Source organism: Cynocephalus volans, chromosome 13 (assembly GCF_027409185.1).
Source record: "Cynocephalus volans isolate mCynVol1 chromosome 13, mCynVol1.pri, whole genome shotgun sequence".
Lineage (NCBI taxonomy): Eukaryota > Metazoa > Chordata > Mammalia > Dermoptera > Cynocephalidae > Cynocephalus > Cynocephalus volans.
The window spans coordinates 108,587,926-108,612,695 of record NC_084472.1 but is presented as its reverse complement, the minus strand read 5'-3'; the positions used below and the strand labels follow the sequence as shown (position 1 = coordinate 108,612,695).

Genomic DNA, 24,770 nt, shown 5'->3' with positions numbered 1-24,770 from the left:
GCCATGCCTTGCAGAGCCACGAGAGTGGAACAGGCCTGGAGACCCCCAAATTGTGGAGCTACCAGCGTGGAATGCCAGCCTGGAAGAGCTGAAGCATCACCTGAGACCAGGAAAGCCATAGGAGCAGAGCTGCCCAACATCTTGGGGCCCCAACCCCCACACCAGTGTGCAGAGGATGTCGAATGTGGAGTCAAGATACACGATTTGCCAGCTGTAAGATTAATGTCTGCCCTGCTGGGTTTCAAATTTGTTTGGGACCTGTTACCCCTTCCTTTTAGCCAATTTCTCCCTTTTGAACTGGAATATGTGTTTGTCCCACCATTGTATCTTGGAAGTAGATAACTTGTTTTGATTTCAGAGATGGGACTTTGAGACTTTGGAACTTTGAGTTGAAACCAGTTAAGATTTGGAGAATGAAATGAATATATTTGCATGTGAAAAGGACATGAGTTTCACAGAGTCAGGGGTGGAATGTAGTGGATTGAATTGTGTCCTTCCAAAGTTTAATGTGTTAGAGGCTTGATTCTCACTGTGACACTGTTAAGAGGGGGGGAATTCCTATTATGGTAATTGAAAGGTGAGGCCTTGAAGAGGTGATTAGATTGTGAGGACTCTGCCATAGTGAATGGTTTAATGATGGTCATGGACGTCGTTCTGAGTGCTTTAAAAAGCGAGCACATGAGGAGCTATCTTTCTCTATCCTCCACCATTCTGCAATGTAAGACCCCTGTGTCACTGTCACCACCACCAAGGCATTCACCATATGTGTTCCCTGGACTTTGGACTTCCCAGCCTCTGAAACTGTAAGCAATAAATTTTGTTTCTTTACAAATTACCCAGTTCCAGGTATTTTGTTATAAACAACAGAAATGTACTAATATACCACAGTTCTGTATTTGAAGTTTCTGATTCTGGATTTTCTTATTGAAACCACATTTCCATAGTCATTTGGTTTTTGGTATTAATTAATTATTTTTTTAATTTGCCATTTTGCAAGTAAAATATATTTTCATTTTAGAAAAGAATATGGAAAACACTCATAATTTCTTCACATGCAGATAATTACTAACATTTTGTTATATTTCTTTGTAGCTTTTCCCATGTACGTGTATATAATGCAGTTCTTCTTATACCAAACATACAGCGTTCTCCTTTTACATACCGCATCCTTTGTAAGTATTGCTCCACATCATTAAATATTCTTGAAAAATATTGTCATGGTGGAAAAATAGTCCATGTTAAGCATGTAACATTATTTATTTAAACACTTTCTTTTTTTAGGAATTTAAGTAGGTAAAATGTTTTTTTAATATAAATAATGCTACGATGGACACCTTTGCATATATATCATTATGCTCTTATCAAATTTCCTTAAGAGACTTCCTTAAAAGTATTTATAACAAGAATAAATTATGGATTTTTTGAGGCCTTTAATACATATTATCAAATGCTTTTCAGAAATGTGTTAACAAATATTTCCACGAGCAGTACATAAAATATCCATTTACCATACCCCCATTATTCATTATTTAGCATGAAGTTATAGGAATTCTGAATCTAGGTTCCCATGGATCTTTGCATGGGATGCAGAGGTCTGAGAAGACCCTTAAATGGCTTGCCAGATTTTATGTATATGTACATTATTTGGAAGAGAGCGTTCTTGATGACAGAATGTTTAAGAACTGAATTATTCTTGTGCACTTGTTTAATTTTTCATGTCTTAGATAACAGATGAGCTTAAACATTTCTTTATATGTTTATCAGCTGTTTATCTTTCTCCTCCTGAGAACTGTCTCCTCATGTCCTTGCTCATGTTCCACTGGAGTATTTGTCTTTGCCTTTTTGATTTGCAAGAGACTTTTATATATGAAAGATGTCACTCCTTTGTAAGCCGTTTCTGTGTGGCAATTATTTTCCTAGTTTGGTGGTTTTCCGTAGACAGTGATATAAAATGACTATGGAATCAGTGCTACTGAGTATTTTCTTTGTTATCTCATCTGTCATCTCTGCATTTATGAAGGCCTTTCCCAATCAGAGATTGGTACCCTACAGGTCTGTAATTTCTTGTACAGTTTTATGGTTTGCCAAGTATTTAATCCATCTAGAATTTATTATTCATTCATTTATTCATTTCTTCTTTTAACAAATATTTATTGTGCCCTAATTATGTGTCAGACCCTTAACGTGAAGTGAAAATTTACCTTGATATTTTCCTGAACTGACTTGGTCATTTTTCTCCATCATCCTTTGTTGCATTCTCAATTGCTCCCTTTATTACATTTTATCTGATTATTTAATTTATTAAAGACTAACATTTTACTCCTAGTACTTTAATCTCATTAATATAACTACTTATATATTTTTACTAAGTAAAATTGTTAATTGTCATGCTGAATGAATACGTCTAATGGTAAATACTTTTTGTAATTGTTAAATATATACACATATGGTATTTTCAGTGCTGTTTCTCTTTTTTTCTAATTTTTTTAATTGACACATATTGATTGTACATATTTATGAGGTACAGAGTTATAATTTAGTACATGTATACAATGTGTAATGATCGAGTCAGCGTAATTAGCAAATTCATCATTGCAAAAATGTATTGTTTCTTTGTGAAGAGAACATATGATCTTCTCTCTTGTGGGCATTTGTGAACATACAATAAATTATTGTTAGCTGTAGATGCCTAGCACTACTGGACATCACTAGAGCTTATTTTTCCTGTCTACCTGTAAATTTGTGTCCATGAACTTCCCCTCCCCTCTCCCCTTTCCAGCCTCTAGTGACCACAATTCTACTTTCTACTTTGGAAAGTTCAACTTCAAAAAAAGAAAAAAAAGTTCTTTAGCTCCCACAAATGAGTGAGAACATGCAGTATTTATCTTTCTGTGTCTGACTTATTTCACTAACATAATGACTTACAGGCTCATCCATGTTGCAAAGAACAGGATTTCATTCTTTTTAAAGAAAAATTTACTTATTTAAATTGATTTTTAATTGTACATATTTGTGGTTTGCAGTGTGTTGTTTCAATATGGGCATATATATTGTATAACGATTCTCTTAGGGTAGACAGCATATCCATCCTCTGAACATCCATCTTTTCTTTGTGGTGACTACATTCAATAGATATTTCTAGCTATTTAGAAATATGCAATTTAATATTACTAGCTATCGTCAGCCTAGAACACTGGAAGTTATTCTTCCTATCTGCCTGTAACTTTGTGCCTATTAACCCACCTCTTCCCCTCCCCCTGGCCCTACTTTCCTTCCCGGCTTCTAGTAATCACTATTCTACTCTCTACTTCTATGAGAACCACTTTTTTAATTCTTATTTTTGATGTCACATATGCGTGAGATCATGTGGTATTTGTCTTTCTATCGGTGCCTTTTCTTTTGCTTCATCAGTCTTTCTTTGATTCTTCTACTAATTCCACACTCTTTTGATGGCTATAGCTCTAGGATTTGTTTTAATATTTAATAGGCATTGCTTCTTCTCATATTCTTCTAGAATTTTGTAGATATTTTAAATTGTTTTTTTTTTTCAGGTGAAATTCAGAATCATTTTGTCAAGGAAATTGGTATGACATTTAGCAATTTTAGTCATAAAACCCTTTTTGTCCTTATTTATTGTTTTATCTTCTCCATCTGTCATAGGACGACATATACCTGTGCATGTCTTAACAGCTCCCATCAGTGTTGGACTTCAATTCGCTTCTACTGGCATTTCTAACACAGATGTTTGTTGATGCTGTTGCTTTAATTTGCATGGTTTGATGCTTTTTCATATAGGATTCATAATTTCCTGACTTTATTAATTCCTTACGTACCATGAATTGGGTTTCCAGATCTCAGATTTTTGTCCCGAATGATACACAGCGACTGGCCTGGTTGTCCCTTAAACCTGGAAACATGAGCTGCAGTGCACCTGAGTAGCAGATGGGGTACCTTCCCATTCCACTCTCGTATTCCTGTGCAGCTCTGAAATACGTGCTCCATAAAATGGAGGGAATGGCTTTGTTAAACGTGTCTTCTCTGTGATCTCGAAGAACTCATTGAGTGATGCAAAATTAAGTAGATTTTGTCACTCAAATAAATTTGAGTGTTTTCCTTTAAACTGAATAACTTTGATTTTCATTTATGTAATCATTGCTGATCTGGTTTGAACGGGTCCCCCAGAGTTCATGTGTTGGAAATTTAAACAACAATGCAACAGTGTTGAGAGGCGGAAGCTTTAAGAGGTGTTCGGGTCACGAGGGCTGTCTCCGTGAATGGGTGAATGTCATCATCGTGGGTTTGTAAAGGCAACAGTGGACAAGAGTGAGTTTGGCCCTTGCTTTCTTCCCTCACGCACACTCTGTGGCCCCCTCGCCTTCCACCGTGGGACGGCGCTGCAGAAACTCCTTGCCAGATGCCGGCAGCTTGGTGTTGGGTTTCCCAGACTCCAGAAATGTCAGCAATAAATTTGTTGTCTTTATAAGTTACCCAAGCTGTGGCATTCTGTTACAGCTACACAGAATGAACTAAGACAACAGCTTTTCCTCATTCTGTTGCCTAGTTCTGTACCCTATGGATCTGTGCTGCTTTTCTTTTCATTTTTGTGTGATAGTTTTTCGTTACTCTATTGTCTAGTTTTATGCTTTATGGTTTCTGCAGCTTTGCTAATTCCTGTTTGTTCTCTTTTGCTATAAATTATGTTTTAGTTGGTTTTATTTGTTCTTAGTGATTTAGTAATTAGGAAGCCTGTCTCAGTGGATGGCAGAATCACTTCCTGATACTCGTTAGCTTTGCTGTGGATCCTGATTCCAGGAACGAAGAGTGGGAGGTGTGCTTGAGGGAAGGCAGGTCATGGTGTTTGCTTCCACGTCTCATAAATATCCTTAACTGTAAACGTTGCCTAAAATGAAAGGGGGATTCAGTAATAAGGATCTGCCTTACAAGGGGTAGGTTCTCATCTGCACAGCTGCTTGTATTTGTTGGGGAACTCACTCCACAGAGAGCCAGAGAGCAACAGACGAGGGCTGTCCCTGCCCCACCATGCCCAGTGAGCACAGGGGCTGGGGGGCTGCCTCCTTGGGGGTGGGAAAATCTGTGCAGAACGTCCCTCAGGAGAGTCAGATTGTCCCATTGGATGGGTAACAGGGCATGCACCCACAATCTCATTCTTAAGAAGTTAACTTGGGGAGCTTTCATAGGATAATCTTTAAAGTAGCATAATATAGATAGAAGATTACACTCTTAACTGTTTGCAAAATTCTCTGGGCAAATAATTCTGTAAAATTGCCTACTTTCTATCTATATAGCTCTCTGTGAATTCTGTAGTTATGCAAGCTTTTTGTGTACAGGTTAATTTTTCAGGGTCTGTATACTGATTGGTATTTTGTTACTACAATCTTTGATATTGGTTATTTCTAATTTAATCAAATACAGCCATATGTCGTGTGATGATGGCAGGCGATATGTTTTGAGAAATGCATTGTTAGGCGATTTCATCATCGTGTGAACATCACAGACTGTACTTACATGAATCTAAATGGTGTAGCCTACCACACACCTAGACTACATGGTATAGCCATTAGAATCTACGGAAACACAGTCATATATGTGGTCTGATGATTACTGAAATGCACTGTATGCACTTGAACTTGTAGCTAATTGTCAAAGTTAAAAATATCTTAAGACTTCTTCTAGGATAATAAGAAATTTAGTGTTTTACTTTTTTCTCCCCTTTCTACTTTCCCGTACTTGTTAAATGATTGTCAATCATATGAATCTACATCAATAATCGTTTTTGCATTTTCAATTAATGTTTAAATCCAAATTTGCAAAAGGTGCTTTTATATGATTTAATTGGTTTTAAGATTTACCTCTAAGTCTCTCAGTCTATGATTTTTCTATTCTCTGGTGCTTTATTTCGAGTCACCTCTCAGCTCAGTTTTCAAGCAGTCTTCTCCAACTATATAACTTGTCTTTTCCCTTTCGGTAGCAGCTTAATTGAATATAAAATTCTTGATCAACAAACGCTTTTCTCAAACTTATGCAGCGTTATCTCCTTCATCTTTTGTTTATTTCATACCTGGAAGGAAAAGTCTGAGGCCAACCTGTTTTTTCTCCTGAATTATTATTGGAATCTTTGTTCTTGGAATTTAACTTACATCTGGGACTCTTCCCCTAAAGTCAGTGAGCTCTTCTCTTTTGAAGACACTAATTTTCATGTCTACTTTACCTTTGGCTATTGCTTCTTTTCCTATGATTTTGGTTTTCTTCTTCTCCCCCAGGTCACTTCAGCTTGGACCTTCCTTAGCTGTCAGTTTCCTCTTCTTTTCTCCTTTGCTTTTCCCTTTGCATCATGGATGCATTTCTCCAGTCTAGTCTCACGTTCTGCAATGCTTGCTCTGGCTCTGTTGCCCATTTGAATTTTGTTATTAAAAATGTGTTTCATTTCTTTACGTTTTTAACTTATTTTGATCACTTTATTTAATGCTCACATTGTTATTTTTGCCCGTCCTCAGAGGTCATGCCCCTCTTGTGTCACTCTCAGATCGTCATGCTCAAGCCTTTTTAATTTTAAGTGTGTTGAGTCTTATAAAAATCATTGTTAGTTACAGGTTCTCCATTGTTATATTCCAAGTATTGCCACTTTTCCCTCACGTTCCCCTGTATTTTCACTGGACCATTATTTAATGACTTTGTTTTTGTTGTCATTTTTATTTATTTAGTGTTTTTGTGTGGATGGCCAGTCCGGGAATCTGATTCGTTGCCCTTGCTGTTATCAACACCACGCTCTAACCAACTGGGCTAACCAGGCAGCCATAATTATTTATTTTTACTTTATTCATAATTTAAAGGGGGGTAGAATCCATTCAGGGTCAAAGTTTCCCAGCTGATGTGGTTGGTGGAGTGTACTCAGTCCCTGTCTAAGCTTCTCATTTTCAGAGGCATATTTGTTACTAGTTGAGAGAAGGGACTCGGGAGCCACTTACTATGTGGTCTTGGCCATGTTATTAAAAGAAAAGAAAACAAAACAAGCTTTGGGCCATGGTGTCGGCATTTATAAAAGAGGGTTAATAAACAGTACCTGCCTTGTAAGATTTTAGACAGATTAACTGTGCTATTATGTATAAAACTAATCCTTTCCCTCCATAGAAGTGTGTAATCTGGTGTCCTCATGTGCACACCTTGTACCAGATTCAAACCCATGCTGTCTGAAAGGGAAGGCAGAGATGTCAAATATCATTTTAAAATATCAGTTTACAATTGTGTCATGCCTCTCAAAATTGGGTATGTCTCTGTCTCCACGATCTGTATACTCTCCTCTGCTTTGAGGGTGCCTTAGCCAAGTTTGGGAAACACTGGTCTCCCAGTTGGTGAGAAGCCACCAAAGGCTTTTTAAGCAGAGATGCTACGTGAGAGGAAAAGAGGGAGACTCCCAGGTCCCCGGGGCAGGGAGCGGAGTTAGTGAGCCTGAAATAGACCAGAGGCAATGGGAAGAGGAGGAAGGAAAGCACTTAACGATTTGGGAGGCGGGAAAGATTGGGGGAAGAAATGAAAGAAAAACGGGGGACACGAGTACGCCGCTGCCCAGGCTTATGGCTGGTGGAGCTGGGAACGTTGGCAGCATTAACTGAGGCGGAGGACTTAGGAGGAAGAGGCTCTGTGTCTTTCAAGAGAGAGGCCACAGTGGCCAGGTAAAGGGGCTGAGGCCTGATTCGGACTACTTTTCAGTGTTCCTTTTATTCACATTTAATAAAGAAGATACAGGGAAACACATTGCTGTTATTATAGGGAATACCGTGAGGATTCCTGATTACGTGAGAAATTTGTCTCCGAGTAAGCTGCTTCCAGTAGCATCTGTGTGTTCTGTAGGCAGAGTCCCTATCATAGTTGCAAAAATTCTCTCTTCTGTCATCAAATTACATTCCCACCTCTACACAGGAATGTAATCTTTCAGATATGATATCTGTGGATTTTTATCCATCCCCATGACCTTTATATAATGTATCAAGAAGGCAGTGGAACAAAAGAAGTGTTTTGGAGATTAACGAAGGGATTTTGAGACTTTCTTAACAAGAGTGAGGGCTGTTGAAGGACTCAGAAGAGGAAGACCTTTCATTCCATAGGGAGAACGTGCCGGTCACTGCCTGAAGCCTCTGGCGTAGAGAAGTTGTTGGAGTGAGCAGGACTGAAGCCATGTTGCGACCTAAAACCACATGGGCTGTAGACAGATTTTAAAAAGACATAGTTTTCTTTCTTGGCATGCATTTCTCTGAGTTCTCTCTTTTCTCATGGTTATGTGATATTTTGAACCTTGGTTATGGGGCAAGATGACATTATTTTCATGAATATTGAGTTGTTTTCCAGCCAGCCTGCAGCTGCAGACTTGTAATGAGGCACATGCTATTCAGCAGGACCCTGAGATACGGATGGGAGAAGAAACCAGACGGAGTCTTGGTGAGACCTTGTACCTGGCTCCTTGCAGTTTATTTCCCTCCTGCTTTTCATTTTCCATGTTCCATTCCCTTGGCTCCCCCTTAAAAAAAGCCCCTCAATAAATCTGAGTCTTTGAGATGGCTTCAGTCTGGCCATTTTCCTTCAGGTTTGCCGCAGAGATGGGTTAGCCCAGCATCTCCCCTCAGGTCACCAGTACTCCTGAATAAAAGCTGACTTCCATTTTCACCAACATTTGACTTTTGAGTGGTTTGCTTTTGAAGAGGGGCAGGTGGCTGGACCTGTATGCTCGGTATCAAATTTTGGCAAGGCCAGCCAGGAGCCGAGGGGGCCCAGTGTCACAGTGAGTGGAAGTGGGAGTCACTTTGTGAAGTCACCTCTGGGGAGAATTTTCGGTCAGGCCCAGCTGTGGGGAGCGCTGGACTCCGGATGAGGGGCGTGGGCCCGGCCATGCTCTTTACTACCCGCAGACTCTTTAGGCCCTTCTCTGTTTCAGCTTTTCCTCATCTGTGAGCGGGTTCTTCATGCCCGTGCCCGTGGTGGACCTAATGCAAATGACAAAGAAAAAACCAGCGACGAGTCGTGCATTACTGTTATTCACATTAGCCACATGTAAGTGATGTCTTTGCAGCCAGAGCCAGTAAGAGGAGTTACTAGACCTAGGCTCGGCGCAAAGCTATTCTGATGTCCATTCATCCAGAACTGGATCAACTTCTTGTCCCCAGATGACCCCCGAGGACAACGAGAATCTCTATGTGTTCTGGGACTGAGAGGGGGTCTCCTGCCTGCTCCCCACACAGAGAAGTGGGCAGGCAGTGTCCCTCCTTGTTGGTGTAGTGCCACTTTACGTCGCCACCACCATGGCCTCTCCCTTGCAGCCACCCCTGGGATGAAATCAGTTGAGATTCTCAGTCCAGCCATGAGGAAGTGGGTTCACCACATTCAGCAGAAGGCGGGTCCTGAACAAATAACTCGGATTGAATTTCCCCTTCCAGGGTGTCAGCTATAGCCTACCAGGGGACAATCGTCTGATGACTCAAGGTCCAGTGCACTGCATTCTTCAGCCTGGTAATGGAGTGACTGCTCCTGTTACTAAAATCAGAAAAGAAATGATGCCAGATCCTCACACAGAAGACGTTGTAACGTAACATCCTCCACCACAACCCTGTGCCACACGTGACGATGACAGCCGTGTGGATTGTCCTCGTAACATCCATCAAGGCAAGGATGGTGTCGTCCCCAGGCACAGTTCAGTGCAAGAATTCCATCGATGTCATCAGAAGATGTTCCTACGAGGACGTGTTCTGCTGGCTTGTCTTCATCCAAGGTAGTGAGCAGTGCGTCCTCCTTTCCAGTACTTGCCAGCACCAGGTTCATCATGAAAAGAAGCGATCCCAAGAGAGTTCTTAAAAAATGGAGCCAAACTCTTCCTGGAAACAGCACCCGTTCTCTGACCCCGTGTGTCCCTTAGGAACTCTACTGGCTGCAGGTTGCCCAAATCCCACGTAACAGTGGCTTCGTGACACCAGCACGTGCGTTGTTTTCTCTGCAGGAGATTCTGAAGACCTCATAGCTGATTCAGTACTTTAAGTTTGTCATTAAAAATCCAGGCTCTTTCTGCCTTTGTCCTCTGCCATCTGAGAATACTGGCTTTTTGTTTTTGTGTTTGTTGCCTCCTGGTTGCACGGCGGCTGTGAGGCGCGAAGCATCCCAGCCACACTCAGAAGCAGTCACTGTGGACCAGGGCAGCAGGCCTTCTCCTCACAAGTTCCTGTCTATTAAGAGAGCGCTGCCTCTCCTAGGATTCCTCAGCAGACGTCCCCTGTCACTTCACTGGTCAGAGCTGCTGCGTGGGGCAACGGGGGCTGGAGAAGATGGTGAGGTGGCTTCTAGATGGTCAAACAATAGTACCTTCCACATCCAGTGAAGTGCCTTGAGATGGAAGAAGCCTTCACCTTGCTTGAAGGAGGCTTTTTTGTTTGTTTTCCAGGGCCATAAAGACCTTTACAGGAGGAGCAACTAACTGTAGCTGCCTTGGACAAAAACCTATTCGAGCTTAAAATGCAAAAGCATTAGCTGCTCAGAGCCATCACCAAGGAGAGATAAAATACGTCTGCTCTCTCAAGACCCGGGAGAAGCTTGCAGAGTGATTATTTTTTTGGCTGGGAAAGCTGCTTAGCCGACAGAAAAAGGAACGTACCTGAACATTTATGAGTCGGCTCTTTAGAGACAGCGACCCATCTTCCTTTTCACCCCTCTTCCCCACCCCTGTGTGGGAACACTTAGCAAAACTAAATAAATTATCAGCCCGGCTGAGAAGAAACGCTCTCACAGGGCAATGCAGGGAGGCTGAAGCCATCAGAACAATCTTCAGAGCCGAAGTCATCGCCAGGGAAGAGGCGGGCAGGGGAGGCTCTGGAGAGAGCCGAGCTGGGGTGGACGTGAGCATGGGGCTGCCGTTCCCCTTGCTGCTCTGGCCTGACCTGAAGGACAAGCCAACCAGACTGTCCCAGGGAGGCTGCTCAGGACGGTGCTGGGCTGACCGAGAGCAAAGTACTGTGGGGTGGGGAGCTGAGCCAGGTTTGCCTGGAGGCCTGGTGCCCAGGCCCTGTTCCTCCATTTGCTTGCTGGGCAGTCTGTGAACTCTTCTGAATTGTGCCTCATCTGGAAAGAAGAAATGATAGTAACATTCACCTCTGCCATGGACTGAACTGTGGCCCCTGCACCCCCCGCCGTTCATATGTGGAAGCCCTAACCCCCAGTGTGACTGGATTTGGAGATGGGGCTTTTAATTAAGGTTAAATGAGGTCATAAGAGTGGGGCTCCCTCTCGGTGTGCTCAGAGGAAGGCCATGTGGCGACAGAAGAAGGTGGCCGTCTACAAGTCAGGAAGAGGACCCTCACCAGGAATCCAACCGGCTGCGCCCTTGATGGTGGACATCTAACCTCCAGAACTGTGAGCATATGAGCTTCCATGTTTAAGCCCCCGGTCCATGGTGTTGTTGTGCTCAAGCAGACCAAGGCAAGCTCCTAAGGTGCCCGAGGCAGCAGGCGGGAGGAGGTGGAGGTGTGTGGTGAGCTCCTGCATGCAGTGCAAAGCGAGACGTCACTGTGCCCGGGCCCGGCCTTCTCATCCAGCACAGGAGGAATCCACCCTACCATGGGCCAGCTCTGTGGTGGCGGGTGGGGCGCCCCTCTGTTGCCCTGTTTTGGAGGATACCTCTTCCCTCTTTGTCCATAGGAGAGTTGTGGCCACCCTGCACCCTCCTGCCTCACGGTCCTGCTGTGCCAGAAACCTTGAAGCTTGGCTCCCTGCCTTCTCTGCAGACAGCAGCAGGATGGGACACTTTATGTGCTACTCAGCCACCCTCTCCTCCCGAGACTTGGGGGTCCAGGAGTCTCAGGGAACAAACAATCAGACCATGACTCTTATTCATCGAATTCATGATCCCAAGCCTGCTGAACATACTGGGACAGTCTAGTCCACGTGCTGAAGATGAAGATGTCTCTGCGGCAGTAACATCTGTACAAAACACTTCTTCTATTCAGTTAATAAAATTTATGTTTACTCTCCAATGTGTGCATATTCCATTCTGGTTTTGACTGGAAAAAACTGATTAAACAAATTTCCTAACTCTCCAGTGCCCATTCTCAAAATGAACTGGGCCAGATGCTGACGCCTCGGGTTGCTTGGTGGCCTTGGCCAGCCCAAGGTGTGAAGTGCCGTGACCGCCCGTGGGACCATCAGGCCTCTTGCTGAAGCTCTGGTGACCCCACTCTGACAACTGGAAAACTGGGGTGTGAGGTCCATTCAGGCCTTGGGAAGAGCTTCCTCCTTTCTGTGAGGTTGCGCAGGCTTTTCTGCTTGCCCAGCAGCGCACAGGGTCGGGGTGAGCCCCCTCAGCCTGAAGCCCGCACACAGTGGCCAGGGCGGGGCTTTGCCCTGGCTTGGACGGAGGCGGGTAGTGGCTGTCAGTGTCCGACATTTGCACCGAGCGCTCTTGTTGCTTCTGACGTGGCATTTATTCTAACATCAGCTTTTTCATTTGTCTCTGTCAGGGAAGCACATGCATGCACATGCACACACACAGACACACACCCCAGATCTCCTTGTAAGGAGAAAAGCTAGGTAGGTTACAGTTTCCTTCTGGGAAAAAAGCACCACAAACTGCTCACAGGATGATTTCATAGGCCATGCTAATTATTTTTTAGGGCGAGCATAATAAAACCCAGGTGACTTGCCTTCAGCAGTGTCGACTTATCTTCACACAGCTCTGGATCATTTAGCCACAAGGCAAGCAATTACCATGAGCCCTGCAGTTTTTACCAGACATTCTTTGTCAGAACTCTGCCAGAGTACACAAAGGTTAATATGCTTTTGCACTACAAAATCTCGGCATTATCTTGTGTATTGTAAGACATGCCTGTGACACGTTGAATTCAGACGATTTACAAGATCAGCAAAACAGAAGGTTCCCATTGGGAGCTGTTTCCGCTAACGATTTCCTCATCAGAACAGGACTCAGTGAGGTGTGGTGGTTTGCACCAGCTTTCTGCTGGGGACAGGGCTGGGCCTGAGTGGCCCCAGCCCTGTTTCTCTGGGAGTCCTGAAGAGCTTGGGGGTGCGATCTGCTCACTCTGGCAAGTGTAGATTCCCAGAGATGTGCTGCTTCTGGGAAAAGTAATATTTTGTTTGTTTTTTATAATTATTGTATAATTTATTTAAATTAAGATTCAAATGTTTAATGTGTCATTCATAGAGAAAGATAACAATACTGACCATGGGAACTAAAATATTTGGAATGACTTTCTGGAGCGGGAGATCTGTGCCAAATATTGACTGGGATTGTAAGACACGTTACCTGCTCACCATTAAGACTTCAGCTCAGGTGTGACCTCCTCCAGGGGGATTGCCCTGACTCTGAGTCACCACCCTTTGTTTCCCCAAATTGTGCTTTGTCTTTGTCACCTCACCGGTCACTCTCTGCAGTGTTTACATTTATGCATTAGCCTGCTTCAGGGGCCATCACCCCCCTAGGTTGTGACCCGTGCAGCCAGGACTCTCTGTGTTTTCCATCATTCTTGTATCCCCAGAGCTGAGACAGTTCCTGGCCCGGAGGAGACTCCTGTTGGTTGCATTTTCACATATCTTGTCTCTAAACCTGTATGGTAAGTGGTGGTGCTGGGTGTGTCCTGGTGTTGGGCACCCACCTGGTTAGGGCTCCACCACTGATATGCTCTTATTCATTCATTTACTTGTTGATTAAAACTTTAACACGTGTGTCCACACTTTCTTACAAGGTCTTACAAGCATGTTGTTCTGTGAGCGCTCTGTGGGGACAGTCAGGGAGCATCTGGGACTCAGGCTTTCTGTCTTCTCAGGCTAAATGACAGGGGAACTGGCACCTAGAACAGAACTGCTACACCACCGATGGCTGCGAACAGACCAGACCTGCAGGGAGGGCACACTGGGGCACTGGCCCTCAGCACCACTGGCTCTTGCACTCATTACTTGCTTCCCCAGTTTACAGAAGGGGAAGTCGGAGCCTGGGAGACGAGGCAGCTCTGACAGACACCCAGTTGGCAGGCAGTGGAGTAACCTCACTGAAGAAGCAACTTTGTGACTCAACATGGATGGGTTTGACTAGTAGATCTGGGTGGCCTCTGTTCACACAGCCAAGGATGCCTCTCTCCGGCCTGTTATTTAGGGACAAAGCAAGGCAGAAGTGGCCACAGTGATGAGTATACTGGAAATGACCTTCCAGGTTGTCCAGACTGCAGTCTCCCTAGATGAGGTCTGGAGGTCAGGAGAGGTGGAAGGATTTGCTCAGTGTCATGGAACCAATCATGGTCAAGGTCAAGGTCAGAACCCAGATATTGGGGTTCCCAGGCCAGTGCTTCAAGGCAAGCAGATCTCCATGACGTGGGGCTGAGAGGTGGCCTGGTGCCCTCTCTCCCGCTCTCCGTGCTCCATTGTCTCCCTGCACTGGGGTCCATCTCCCATGCTTTCCTACCATGCACCCTTCTCATTTCACCCTCAGTCTCTCCCATTGACCCAGGTGCAACTCCTGACCGAGGCTGGTATAACTGGTGCCCTGGCCAGTGGCCAGATTGTCCACAGACATCCACACAGATGTTGGCTTCCTTGACCATTCCTGCTGCAGAAAACCCCATTTCCTTGGGCCTATGGGATCTGCCCGGTGTTTACGGCATTGCCCACCGGCCCCACCTCATTGGGCCCCCGGCTCCTTCTCCTTCCCTCCTCGGTGTCTCGCGGTGTCCTGCAGACATTCACCACTCACTGCTTTCCTCCTCCTGGAATTTCCCCATGAACTGCAGAACAGTCCATCCAGTACGCACAGACTTGTGTCTCCTTCCCAGGAATGCTTCCGCCCCCTCTGATCTTCTCCAGATTCCTGCAGCCATTAGGATTTATACTACCCAGTCCCCTCTCAGGCTGTTTTCTGCTATTTAAGGTGAGGCTGTCTGGTCTCCCCAGCCAAGTTATGAGCCCAGATCTTGGGAGTCATATATTGGTCCCCAATAATTATAGAGCAATTGACTGGCTGAAACAGAGCTTTTTATTTTTTGATTTAAACAAAACAGTTTACAAAATATTAATATGGTTTTTGGCAGTTAAGGTAAGACCAAAAAGACTGGAGACGCGTTAGCCTCCTGTGCTAGTGTCCTCTGGCGTCCGACGCTCCCACCGTTAGATTTGGGTGTATGAATTCAGACTTCTCTCCATATCATGCCTCTTCTCACCTTTCTATGAATTTCTATGAATTATTCATCAGCCACGCCCCTTTCTGGCCTGAATCACCACAACTTCTTTTAGCTTCTGCTCTTCCTGAAAGGAGGCGGTCACTAAGTTCCCGACGTCATTTAATCAAAATGTCACCAGACTCTGACTGTAATTTCGTTGCTGGAACTGGTAAATGAGAGAGACCACTCAGGCCAGTTGGAAAGCAGCCTTAAATTTTTTTTGTTTTTTCCCCTAAAACAAAATCAAACTTGCTTTGACATCAAAGGAGGTACTGGGGAATATCAGTCTGAGATATTTCCGTTTTTAACAACGTTCTCTCCAAACTTCCTCCATTTTCACCAGTCTGCCAATTCCCTTTAAAACACAGACCTGACCCTGTGAAGGCCTTGGGAAGACTGTTGGACCCGAATGCCATAAAAGCGGGGTTTTAACTTTACAAAAATAACAGCTGGTGAGACTTGGATGGAAGAGTTTTTGGAAGTCCAGGAAAAGAACCCGCTCACGAACACGTGCACGCACCCTGCAAAACTCCGTTTGGATCTCCTCCAGCAATGTTTATAGAAATGCACAAACCTGAAAAATTCAAAGAGAAAAAGAAAAGTTCAAGCCTGTAGTAACGACATCTGAAAGGGAGAAGAAACCCAGAGCTGTCACCACGTCCCTCTCGGAGGCGTCTCCTCCTTCCACCCCCAGCCCTCGTTTGCCCCTGAACAAGTCATTTACAAGAGATGGCTGTCGTGGAGCATAAAGAAATAATTTTAAAAATCTTCAAAAGGCTGGCAACATAAAAATCCCTAGCTCTGTCGTTTCTCTGTTTCTGCAAGCACCAAAAGATCCATAATTCTCACACTTAATGTAATTCCAAGGCATCTAAAGTGATTTACAGTCGGTTTAGTCAATACTTTCAGCTTTATTTAATGTAACAGTTATGGCACATAAAAGTTCATTGAAAATCCTTTGGGAGTGCGATTGAGTAAGAAAGAGTCGTTGCTAATACCATTACAGAGACAGAAGGGAAGGATCTCGGCCTGTTTTCTCTGTGACCTTCGTGGATCCACGAGCAAGGGTTATGTAGGAAGGACACCCACCCTTCTGCCCTGGCGGAGATGCGCACGCTGCCAGCTGCGGGGCTGCTGTCTTGTCTGTTTTTGGTCAGCTCTTTTTCAAGCCTGGCTAGTAATGTGACTTGATGGTAGCGCTTGGCTGAGATGGCACTGGAGTCTCTGATATTATGCAGAGTCCGGGTTCAGAAAGCCCTCAATGGGAAATATAAAACATTATCATTTTTTCCTCTCTAATATTTGCCACTTTATTTTTTAATAGGCCCCACTTTCCAGGTGGCCCATCTCCGCTGGAGTTCTGCCCAGTCCCCTGTGGGTGTGGAGAAATGAGAGACATGGCAAATGCCCTCCAGACCCCTTCGAGACAAGCAGGTTTGGTGACTTCTGCAGAGGTGACAGCTCTGCAGCTGCCCAGGCCCCGTGCTGGCTGCTTCAGAAAGGAAATCATCTGTTGACGTGGAAATCATCTTTCCCCATGGTTGGCCTCAAAATACTTGACATCTGCCCCACCCGTCTTCCCATGGGCGGTGAAAGATGCCAGGAAGACGAACCCAAGAAGGCTGACTCTCTAATGTCTGTGAACTCTAGGAAAATGTCTTCTTGTCTCCTGATGCATGTCATTTCCTGTGTCAGCTCTACCTGTGTGACTGCTCATATCCGGGGCTTCTAAGAAGAACCCCATGGCAATAGAGGGACCCCGAAGCAGGTGCAGTGTCAGCATTTACTCTTTTGCTCGCTTCTCCGTCCCAGTCGTAAGACACCCCTTCCTCACGTTCTTTGGTAAAAGTCGTGCCCTTGCACGGCTCTGTTTCCCTCTCTCTCTCACACAAACACCCTTAGCTTTGGGAAATGACGTGATCTACACTTGCAGATTTTTATGACAGCTGAAGTTTTTCTCTTCTATCTGCAAATTTAAAAAACAAAATATTCTCAATGAATATTCAAATTAAATTACTCACTTTCACTTCTGCCTAAACGAAGAACCCGGCACTAACCATATTTAAAGTTTTTCATATTGTCTCAAAATCATCCCTGTGACAGTTGTTCTACTGAGTGGCGATGCTATGATGCTTTCGAGATCTCTTGAAGCTGTTCGTTCAGACTCTAAATGGCTTTTTTCGCCTTTTGGATTCCCACAACTATTTAATATACATACCTTATTTTTCAGTTTCTGACTTTTCTTATTGTTTTAAATTTTATTCTCCTGCTAACTTTCTTTTTCTAACCTCTGTACTAAGACACCAGATAATGACATTGAAAGCTTGATTTCGTGATATGTATTTTGTTTTTTCAGAGGTATTTTTCTCTTTACCTCCTGACTCTTGCCTGTGTTCCTGTTATTTTTTTTGTCAGTTAAGTTTTAGGCATATATGTGATATATGTGAGGTAGTGCATTGTATATATGTACGTGTGGACATATATATTTATACATACACTTGAGGGTTAGTTTAAGAAATAGATTTACAAAGCTATCCCGTTCTTTGTTAGAGACGTATAATGCCACCGTAACTTGGCGGGTGCTGGTAAGTCCTTGTGAACTCTCAGTAATGACTGTATTTCCAGACACCCAGTCCATAGGACCTAACTTCATCTCTGACTTCATCTGTTTGAAACCCATTACTGATTGAAAACATTCTCGCCCTATGTTTCAACAATCTGACGACTCAGTTCTGTTGTGGAGATCTCATCCACGTTTATAAAAAGTGGCAGTTTGCCCTCCATTTAGGAAGCACGAGTGGAGGAGAGTGGGCCTTTCTAAGGGGGAGGGCGCCAGCCTCGCTCCAGCTGCCACACTTCCGAGCCTTGCCGAAAGCCTGGTAGAATCCTGTGCCATTCGCCAAAGCGTTCCCTCCTACGCCCGCATCAGGAAGTATCCACGGGGCATTGGTTGCAGGACCCCCGCAGATGCCCAAATCCAGGGATGCTCAAATCTCTGATACAAAGTGGGGTAGAATTTGCATAGAACCTATGCACATCCTTCCATGTACTTAAATCATCTCTAGATAATTATAACACCTCATAGAATGTAAATGCTATGTAAGCAGCTGTTATACTATATTGTTTACACAATAATGACAAGAAAAAAGTCTGTACATGTTCAGTACACAGTTTTTTTTCAAATATTTTCAAACCGCCATTGGTTGATTCCATGAATGCAGAACCCATGGATACAGGAGCCAACTGTACAGAAAGGTCCAGCAAGGTTCATAGTAAGGCCTGCATCTTTCCACTCAGTTATCGTCAGACATGCCTGTTCTTCACGTATTTTAGTGGTTGTGTGAAAAGTGCTTTTCCTAGCTGGAGGGGCTCACGAGTCCAGAGAAGAGCTGGAGTGACAGGTCAAGGTGTGTAGTACTCAGTCACTGCTGTCCTTGTGTTTTGAGGAGGGCATTTGGGGGCTTATTAGAAAATATCTTAAAATACATCTCTGATAGTAACTAGCTACTGAGTAACACAGTACATTGCAATGTGCATTGCCACGCACCCAATTTAATCTCTTGTAAACAACTTGTTGAGCAGGTGTTATCACGTTTTACAGACGCACACACGTGGATAACAATTCAATCAATAATGCACAGCCAGTCAGCGGCAGAGCTGGGACTGGAAGCCGGACCCAATAACCGCGAACCTTGCGCTTTTGCCATCATTCCACTGTGCCTCATGAGGAGCAGGTACGCCCTGCAGTTTGCAAAGCAAGGGATGTCCTCCGGTCAACTCCGGGCTGCTCTCTGCAGTGCAGAAGTGATGAGCATCTCTGTGTGATTCCTCTCCACCTCCCGATCTCACGTTCCATTCCCTGGAAGATCTTGCTCTCAACCAGTCCTGCTAAGGAAATTATTTAATAATGAATGATGTTGCTGCCAGTCCCAAGGGTATTTTATTTTAATCAAGAAGCTCCAAAAACCCCATAGCCTTCAAGATTGAAACAAATGAATGTCTAGTGGTAGAATTCTGTTTCCTGACAGGTGGAAGAAGAAAGTGGAGAGAGGGCTCTCTTCAGTGACAATGACATTTCAGCATCTCGCTAGTGCCAACTTTCTTGTGAGGCGAGCTCGGTGGTCACCACCTTGCGTGACCCATCAGTCAACGTGGACCAGCACTTGGCACGCAGGGGTCACGCGCACCTTCTGGGTTGGGGTAGTTGTATGAGTAGCCACCAGAGGGCAGCAGAGGCCAGAACTGCTGGTTCTAATAGAAGGAGGCTCATTTCTCAGGAAAAGGTAAAGAGGTCCAGAGAGACCCAATGGAATTGCTGCATGTGATGAGCCCTGTGAAGCTTCACCCAGGCCTGGCAGTTCTTCAGGACCGACATGTCTGTCCTCCAGCTGCTGGGAGCCTCAGCTGCTGAGAGCACACAGAGAGGCACAGTCACTGAGAATCGCCCTGCCCAGGGAACTGCTTTGCCCAAGGCTGTGCCTTCCCCAGGGGTGTGGCCAGTGATTGATGAGTGCAGGGACGGAAAGGCCTGGTTGTCTTGCTTCCGTCTGGGACAAAGCTCAAGGGCCATCCAAGATCCAAAGCTCCAGGACTGGTCGAAGCCTTAACTATGCGTTAGCTTCTGCTTCTGCCTGCCTTCTTGGCTTTCTTACGGGTCTGTCTGCAGAGGCTGTCTCCTGAAAGCCCCACACCTCTCAGAGTCAGTTTCTGGGGGACCCAATCTAAGACACTCAGCTGCTTGGTATGGAGAAGGCCAACAGTTAAAGCAGAGGAATAAAGGAGTGGACAGCATTCAGCCTGCAGCACTCACGGAACAGCAGCTGGGAGTCCAGGGCCAGAGCTGGAAGGAGACACACAAAGAGAGAGCAGGCTGAGAGTAGGCAGGAGCTAGGGGTAGAACTGCAATTCATCCGAAGTCCAATGGAGTTGGGGCCACAGAAGCCAGAACTCAGAGGAGTAGGGAGGGCCAAGGATGGAAGCAAAAGCCCTTCAATAACACCGAAGCAGAGCTTGCTACGTTCTGCTGCAGCAGATGCCAGGGTGGTTGGGTTTAGAGGCCTTCTCCTCTGCCTCCTTCCTGCCTACACCTCCCGACATCTGGGCTGCAGCACCCACCGGCTCGAGGCCCCACGTGAGTGCTGTGTGTTTGTGTTGGCTGCTCTTGCATTTGCTGTCCCAGGGGATGGTCCCCAGGCCTCCGAGCTAGGATCACTCAGCACATTCAGTCATGCTTCGTATGAAAACTTGGCCAAAGGAGGTTGGCAAAGAAATCGAGTTCTATTGCTTTCAAACTCACTCTCCAATTTCACTGAAATTATTTTTAAGCCGGAGGCATGTAGGCCATTGCCTGTTTTAAGTCCCTAGTAGGATTATTCCACCTAAAGAACAGAAGGACTGTGCCTTTGCTCGGCTTCAGCAGGACCCCCTCCATCAAGCCTCCCATTGTTAAAGAAAGGGGCTCCTATGATCACGTGCAGCGAATCCAGTGTTCTGGAGCATGAACCAGAGACTGGGCCTCCGCGGGGAGATGCCTGAACGGCCTATGGATTAATGTACTATTATTACATTACTCTTTAAGCTTCAAAGGTCTGCCAGGAGGACTGAGCTCACTATCTATTCCATGACATTTTAAGAACAAATAATACATTAATATATTTAATTTGAGAATAAACACATACATTACAGGCAGGGGATTTTGTCTATGCTGATAAGGCACCAAATGACCTTTCCAGAGCAATCCCAGTGCACGGAGCCAAAAAGGGACGTGTTCCAAAAAACCCTTTGTGTCTATCGGCTGTAACATGTGGGCTTTAATGCAGGTTTGGACTGCGGAGCTGCAGCTGCCGTGCTTTTTGGAGAGGGGAACTTTTGCTGTAATTATGCCTTCGACACTAATCTGCAGGAACACTAAATCTTGTTGCCTCAAACTAGTTAATCAATTAAGTGTCAAACCACAAAATGCTGCAGATTTGGGTTTGTATTTATTATTTTGGCAGGCACTTCCTCCCTCTCTCTTCCCCTTGCAGGGGAGCTGGCTTTTAAAGTGACCAGTCATTCATTGTTTATTTCTGTCCTATTAGCAAAACAGTTGAAGTTACATAAGCCTGTGCCCAGGACTGAGGCGGCACCGAGGCTGACAGGTTGGCTAGTGTTCAGGCAAAGATGGGTGTTCTCTAGAGCCTTTCCCGGGATTAAGTCAGGAGCACACAGCGACGAGCCAGCATTTTCTGCCGTGTGTGTTAGGGTCAGCCATGCCGGAGCCTACACTCATCGATCCGGTCTTGTTGATCATTACGTCATCTCACGAGGTGAGCAAGGGACAGGCGGTGGTTCCAGAGTTCCCTGGTCAGAATCTCTACTTCCTGTAGGTTCCTGGGCTCCCCCCCGCAGCTGTGTCTAAACTTGCTGTGGCTATAGGCTCCAGGGGGACTGGAAATGGCTGTCCAGGGCTGTGCCCAAAGCTCCAGGTTTGGCTGCCTGTACATCTCATGGGTTTGACTGACATGATCCCCAAGAACATATCAGCTCTGGCTCAGCCACTCTCACCATTTGCTCAGTCTAGGCACAAAAGTGGGCTCGCCCTCAAATCTCAGACAGGCACAGCCAAATAACAAGATTAATTCTACCAGGTGATGAAAAATCCAAGGTAAGACATGGCCCTGGTATTTAAGGAGTGTTTAGTCTCATTGAAGGGACAGAGTTAAGTACTTAACAATAACAACCCCCCCGAGTAGTGTGCATACATTCAACTACTGAGCTGCACGCTATGCATATATGTAGCTCAGAGACGGGGCTATCAGTGCGGTCCTCACTACACGGTCTCTCTCCTTGGGACAATATACCCTTTTTAGTTTGATAGATGAGTAGGCTGCTGCAGTGGTCCCAATCGGTAGTCTGCGGACCAGGGCCTGTCCCTAGTAATTGCCTTCTTTTTGTTCCTTGAGGAGTTAAGATGTTCTTTCTTTGTGATATAATGGTGACGGTAGATTGTCATTTAAAAAATGTTCTTATTCAGCCAAATAAAAAGTTGACAACACGATATCAGACCAAAAAGATTTTATATATTTCATATTTTTATTTTAAAATTCTGTTTCTCCATGAAATCCAAAAATTGAAAGCCCCCAACTCAGTGTCTTAACTGAATCTTAGTCCCCTGTCGTGGCTGAGATTAGAGAGAGAAGTCAGCACACGTTTGCCCAATGCAGACTCTCTTCTGTCTGGGAGCTCCCGGGCCCTGCAGAGCTATGGACAGTCAGGACTTCACTGCCATGTGCCACTCTCTGGCCAGCACTGTGCAGACCAGGCTTCTGACCTCCTCTGAAAATGCCAGTGGAAACACTGGAGGGATTATAGAGACTTCACATCCAGGAGAAATCTTAGGCATTATAGAGTTGTACTCCTTAATTTCAGAGCTGAGGAAAGTGGGGCTCAGAAAGGGGAAAGGACCTTCTCAAGAGTGATGGCCACTCGCCTTGACTTGGGAGTAGATGTCCTGTGATCCAATGCACTGCTCTTTCCTCTGGCCCTACTGGGTCCAGACACTGGACACTAGGGGCAGCTTTGCCCCTGGGACCCTGATCTTCTCTTGTCACCAAACCTGTGACAGGAATTTGATGGCTCTGTGGTGGAAAAGGAGACTGTCCTTTTAGATCAGATGCAGTGCTCTCCATGGAATCTCTTGGGGTCTTCCCTGAGTCAAGTCAGGTGACCTCTGTGGACTGGAGTTAGAACTGACACTGAAAAGGCCTGGATTTGGAGTCAGAGAGAGTTGTATTCAAATTTTAGAGCCTGGGCAAGTAGCTTTATCTCTGTATGGCATTTTACCCATCCTTGAAACATGGGCACAAAAGGAACCTGGCAAGCTGTTGTAAGGGTCTGTATAAGAGTGTATGTAAAACATCTGGAGAAGAGTAGGTCTGCAAAAGTATAAATCTTTTTCCCCAACTTCCCTTAGCAAATATGATTATTAAGCTGAGAAAAGTAGTGAAGGGAGAGAGGGCACTGTTAACACACTCAAGGTCTTAGTGATCAACCTTGCAAGCTTCCTGACTAGTTAACCAGGCACACTTCATGGAAGCCCTGTAGGAAGGAGTTTGATAGTTCAAATAGTAATGGAAAAACCAAACGGAGATGAGAACTATGCTTTTGTCTTCACCGCAGGCTGGGTTGTGGATCCATGTCCTCTCACCCGTGCTTCAGTTCATCCCGAGGAGGTGCTCGCAGAGTGGGGTGCACAGAAGCCCCCCAATGCACTTATCTCCATGGAGCTCTGCGATCCAGGCAGTGGTCCACCTCCGTGCGAGCACTAGCAGAGGGCAGGAGCCCTGTGAACTTGATGCGTCTACAAGCCTCGGGGAGATTTGATGGGCCAGTCAACTCAGGGCCCCTTTGCCAGCCTGCTACGCCTGCCCGTTTAAATTCAGCCTTCTCGCCTGTTCTTAACACTTTGGACCCTTTCATTTTAATTTTCCCTTAACACATATAAAACAATGCAGAGAAATTCCTGGAAATCAGTACGCCTCTCCTCCAAGAAGACGTGGGGTGGGTGAGTCTCTCTGCCTGGTTCCTCGCCTGCCTGCCTGCAAGACACACTGCTCAGGCCGGCCTTTGTTTCCTCGGGTTGTGATTTACGCGGGTGGACCCTGGACAGGGAAGAGTTGCGTATCAATTTCGCTGGGTTACTGTGTGAAATGACCGACGCATGAATGGTTATTGCTGCCTCGGGAGCAGATGAAAGCCCTTCCCTTCCCTGACACCGCCGCCCCTCTACTGATGATCAGTTAAAAATGTAAATAAAAAGACTGCGCTTTGGAGAGAGTCAGCTGGGGGTGGGGGGTGGAAATTGCAAAAGCGAAGTTTATTGATCCCCTGGTCAAGATTGATGGCACAATAAGAGCAGGAGGCGAAGAGTGATTTTGCTTTTGAAAACGTTGATGAATAAGCACTCAGGGGCAACAAATAGCCGGCTCTCCGAGTGATGGACGGCGGTGGGGGCCCAAGATGCATTTTTATAAATGGGTGAAAGGCGAGGAGGACTTATTAAAAAAATGAATGACCACATGTGGCAGGGATATGCCAGTAGGGAGAAGAAAGCCATTGATTTATGTGTACTACTGGCATTTGAAAATTCAATAATAACATTGACAAATGAGAGGCAAACCTGGCCACAGGACAGCGCCGAGCCTGGAGTGGAGAAAGAAAATGCCAAGGTCAGAGAGAAGGAGTAGAAAAACATGCTTGTGTTGGAAAGCCTTTACATTAACTCATCTATATAAAGGCATTAAGCCAAATTCTTCCACCCCCAGTGCCTGGCCCCTGGGTCAGCAGGCAAATGGGGCGGGGACAGTGGTGAGGCCTCAGGTCTCACTGTCGTCCTGTGACCTGCGAGGAGGAGGCTTCTTGCTGGCCAGTGGGTGGCCGGGCTGCACCAAGCCTCTGTGCTCTATCGCCAGAGTCCAAAACAGAAGTGTCCCCACAATGTGGGGCAATCTTCCTTTTAACACCCACATTCTATCCTGAGCTTTTCCTTGCTGGGCCCCTGTTGCCAGCACTTTG

General features: G+C 45.3%; 1 long non-coding RNA gene across 1 annotated transcript; it reads left to right on the top strand.

Moving 5' to 3' along the window:
• Positions 1-21,394: 21,394 nt before the first annotated feature.
• Positions 21,395-24,028, top strand: LOC134362240 (uncharacterized). Its single transcript, XR_010021526.1, has 2 exons — positions 21,395-21,523; positions 23,376-24,028. It is a non-coding gene; the product is annotated as an uncharacterized LOC134362240 (long non-coding RNA).
• The last annotated feature ends 742 nt before the right edge of the window (positions 24,029-24,770 follow it).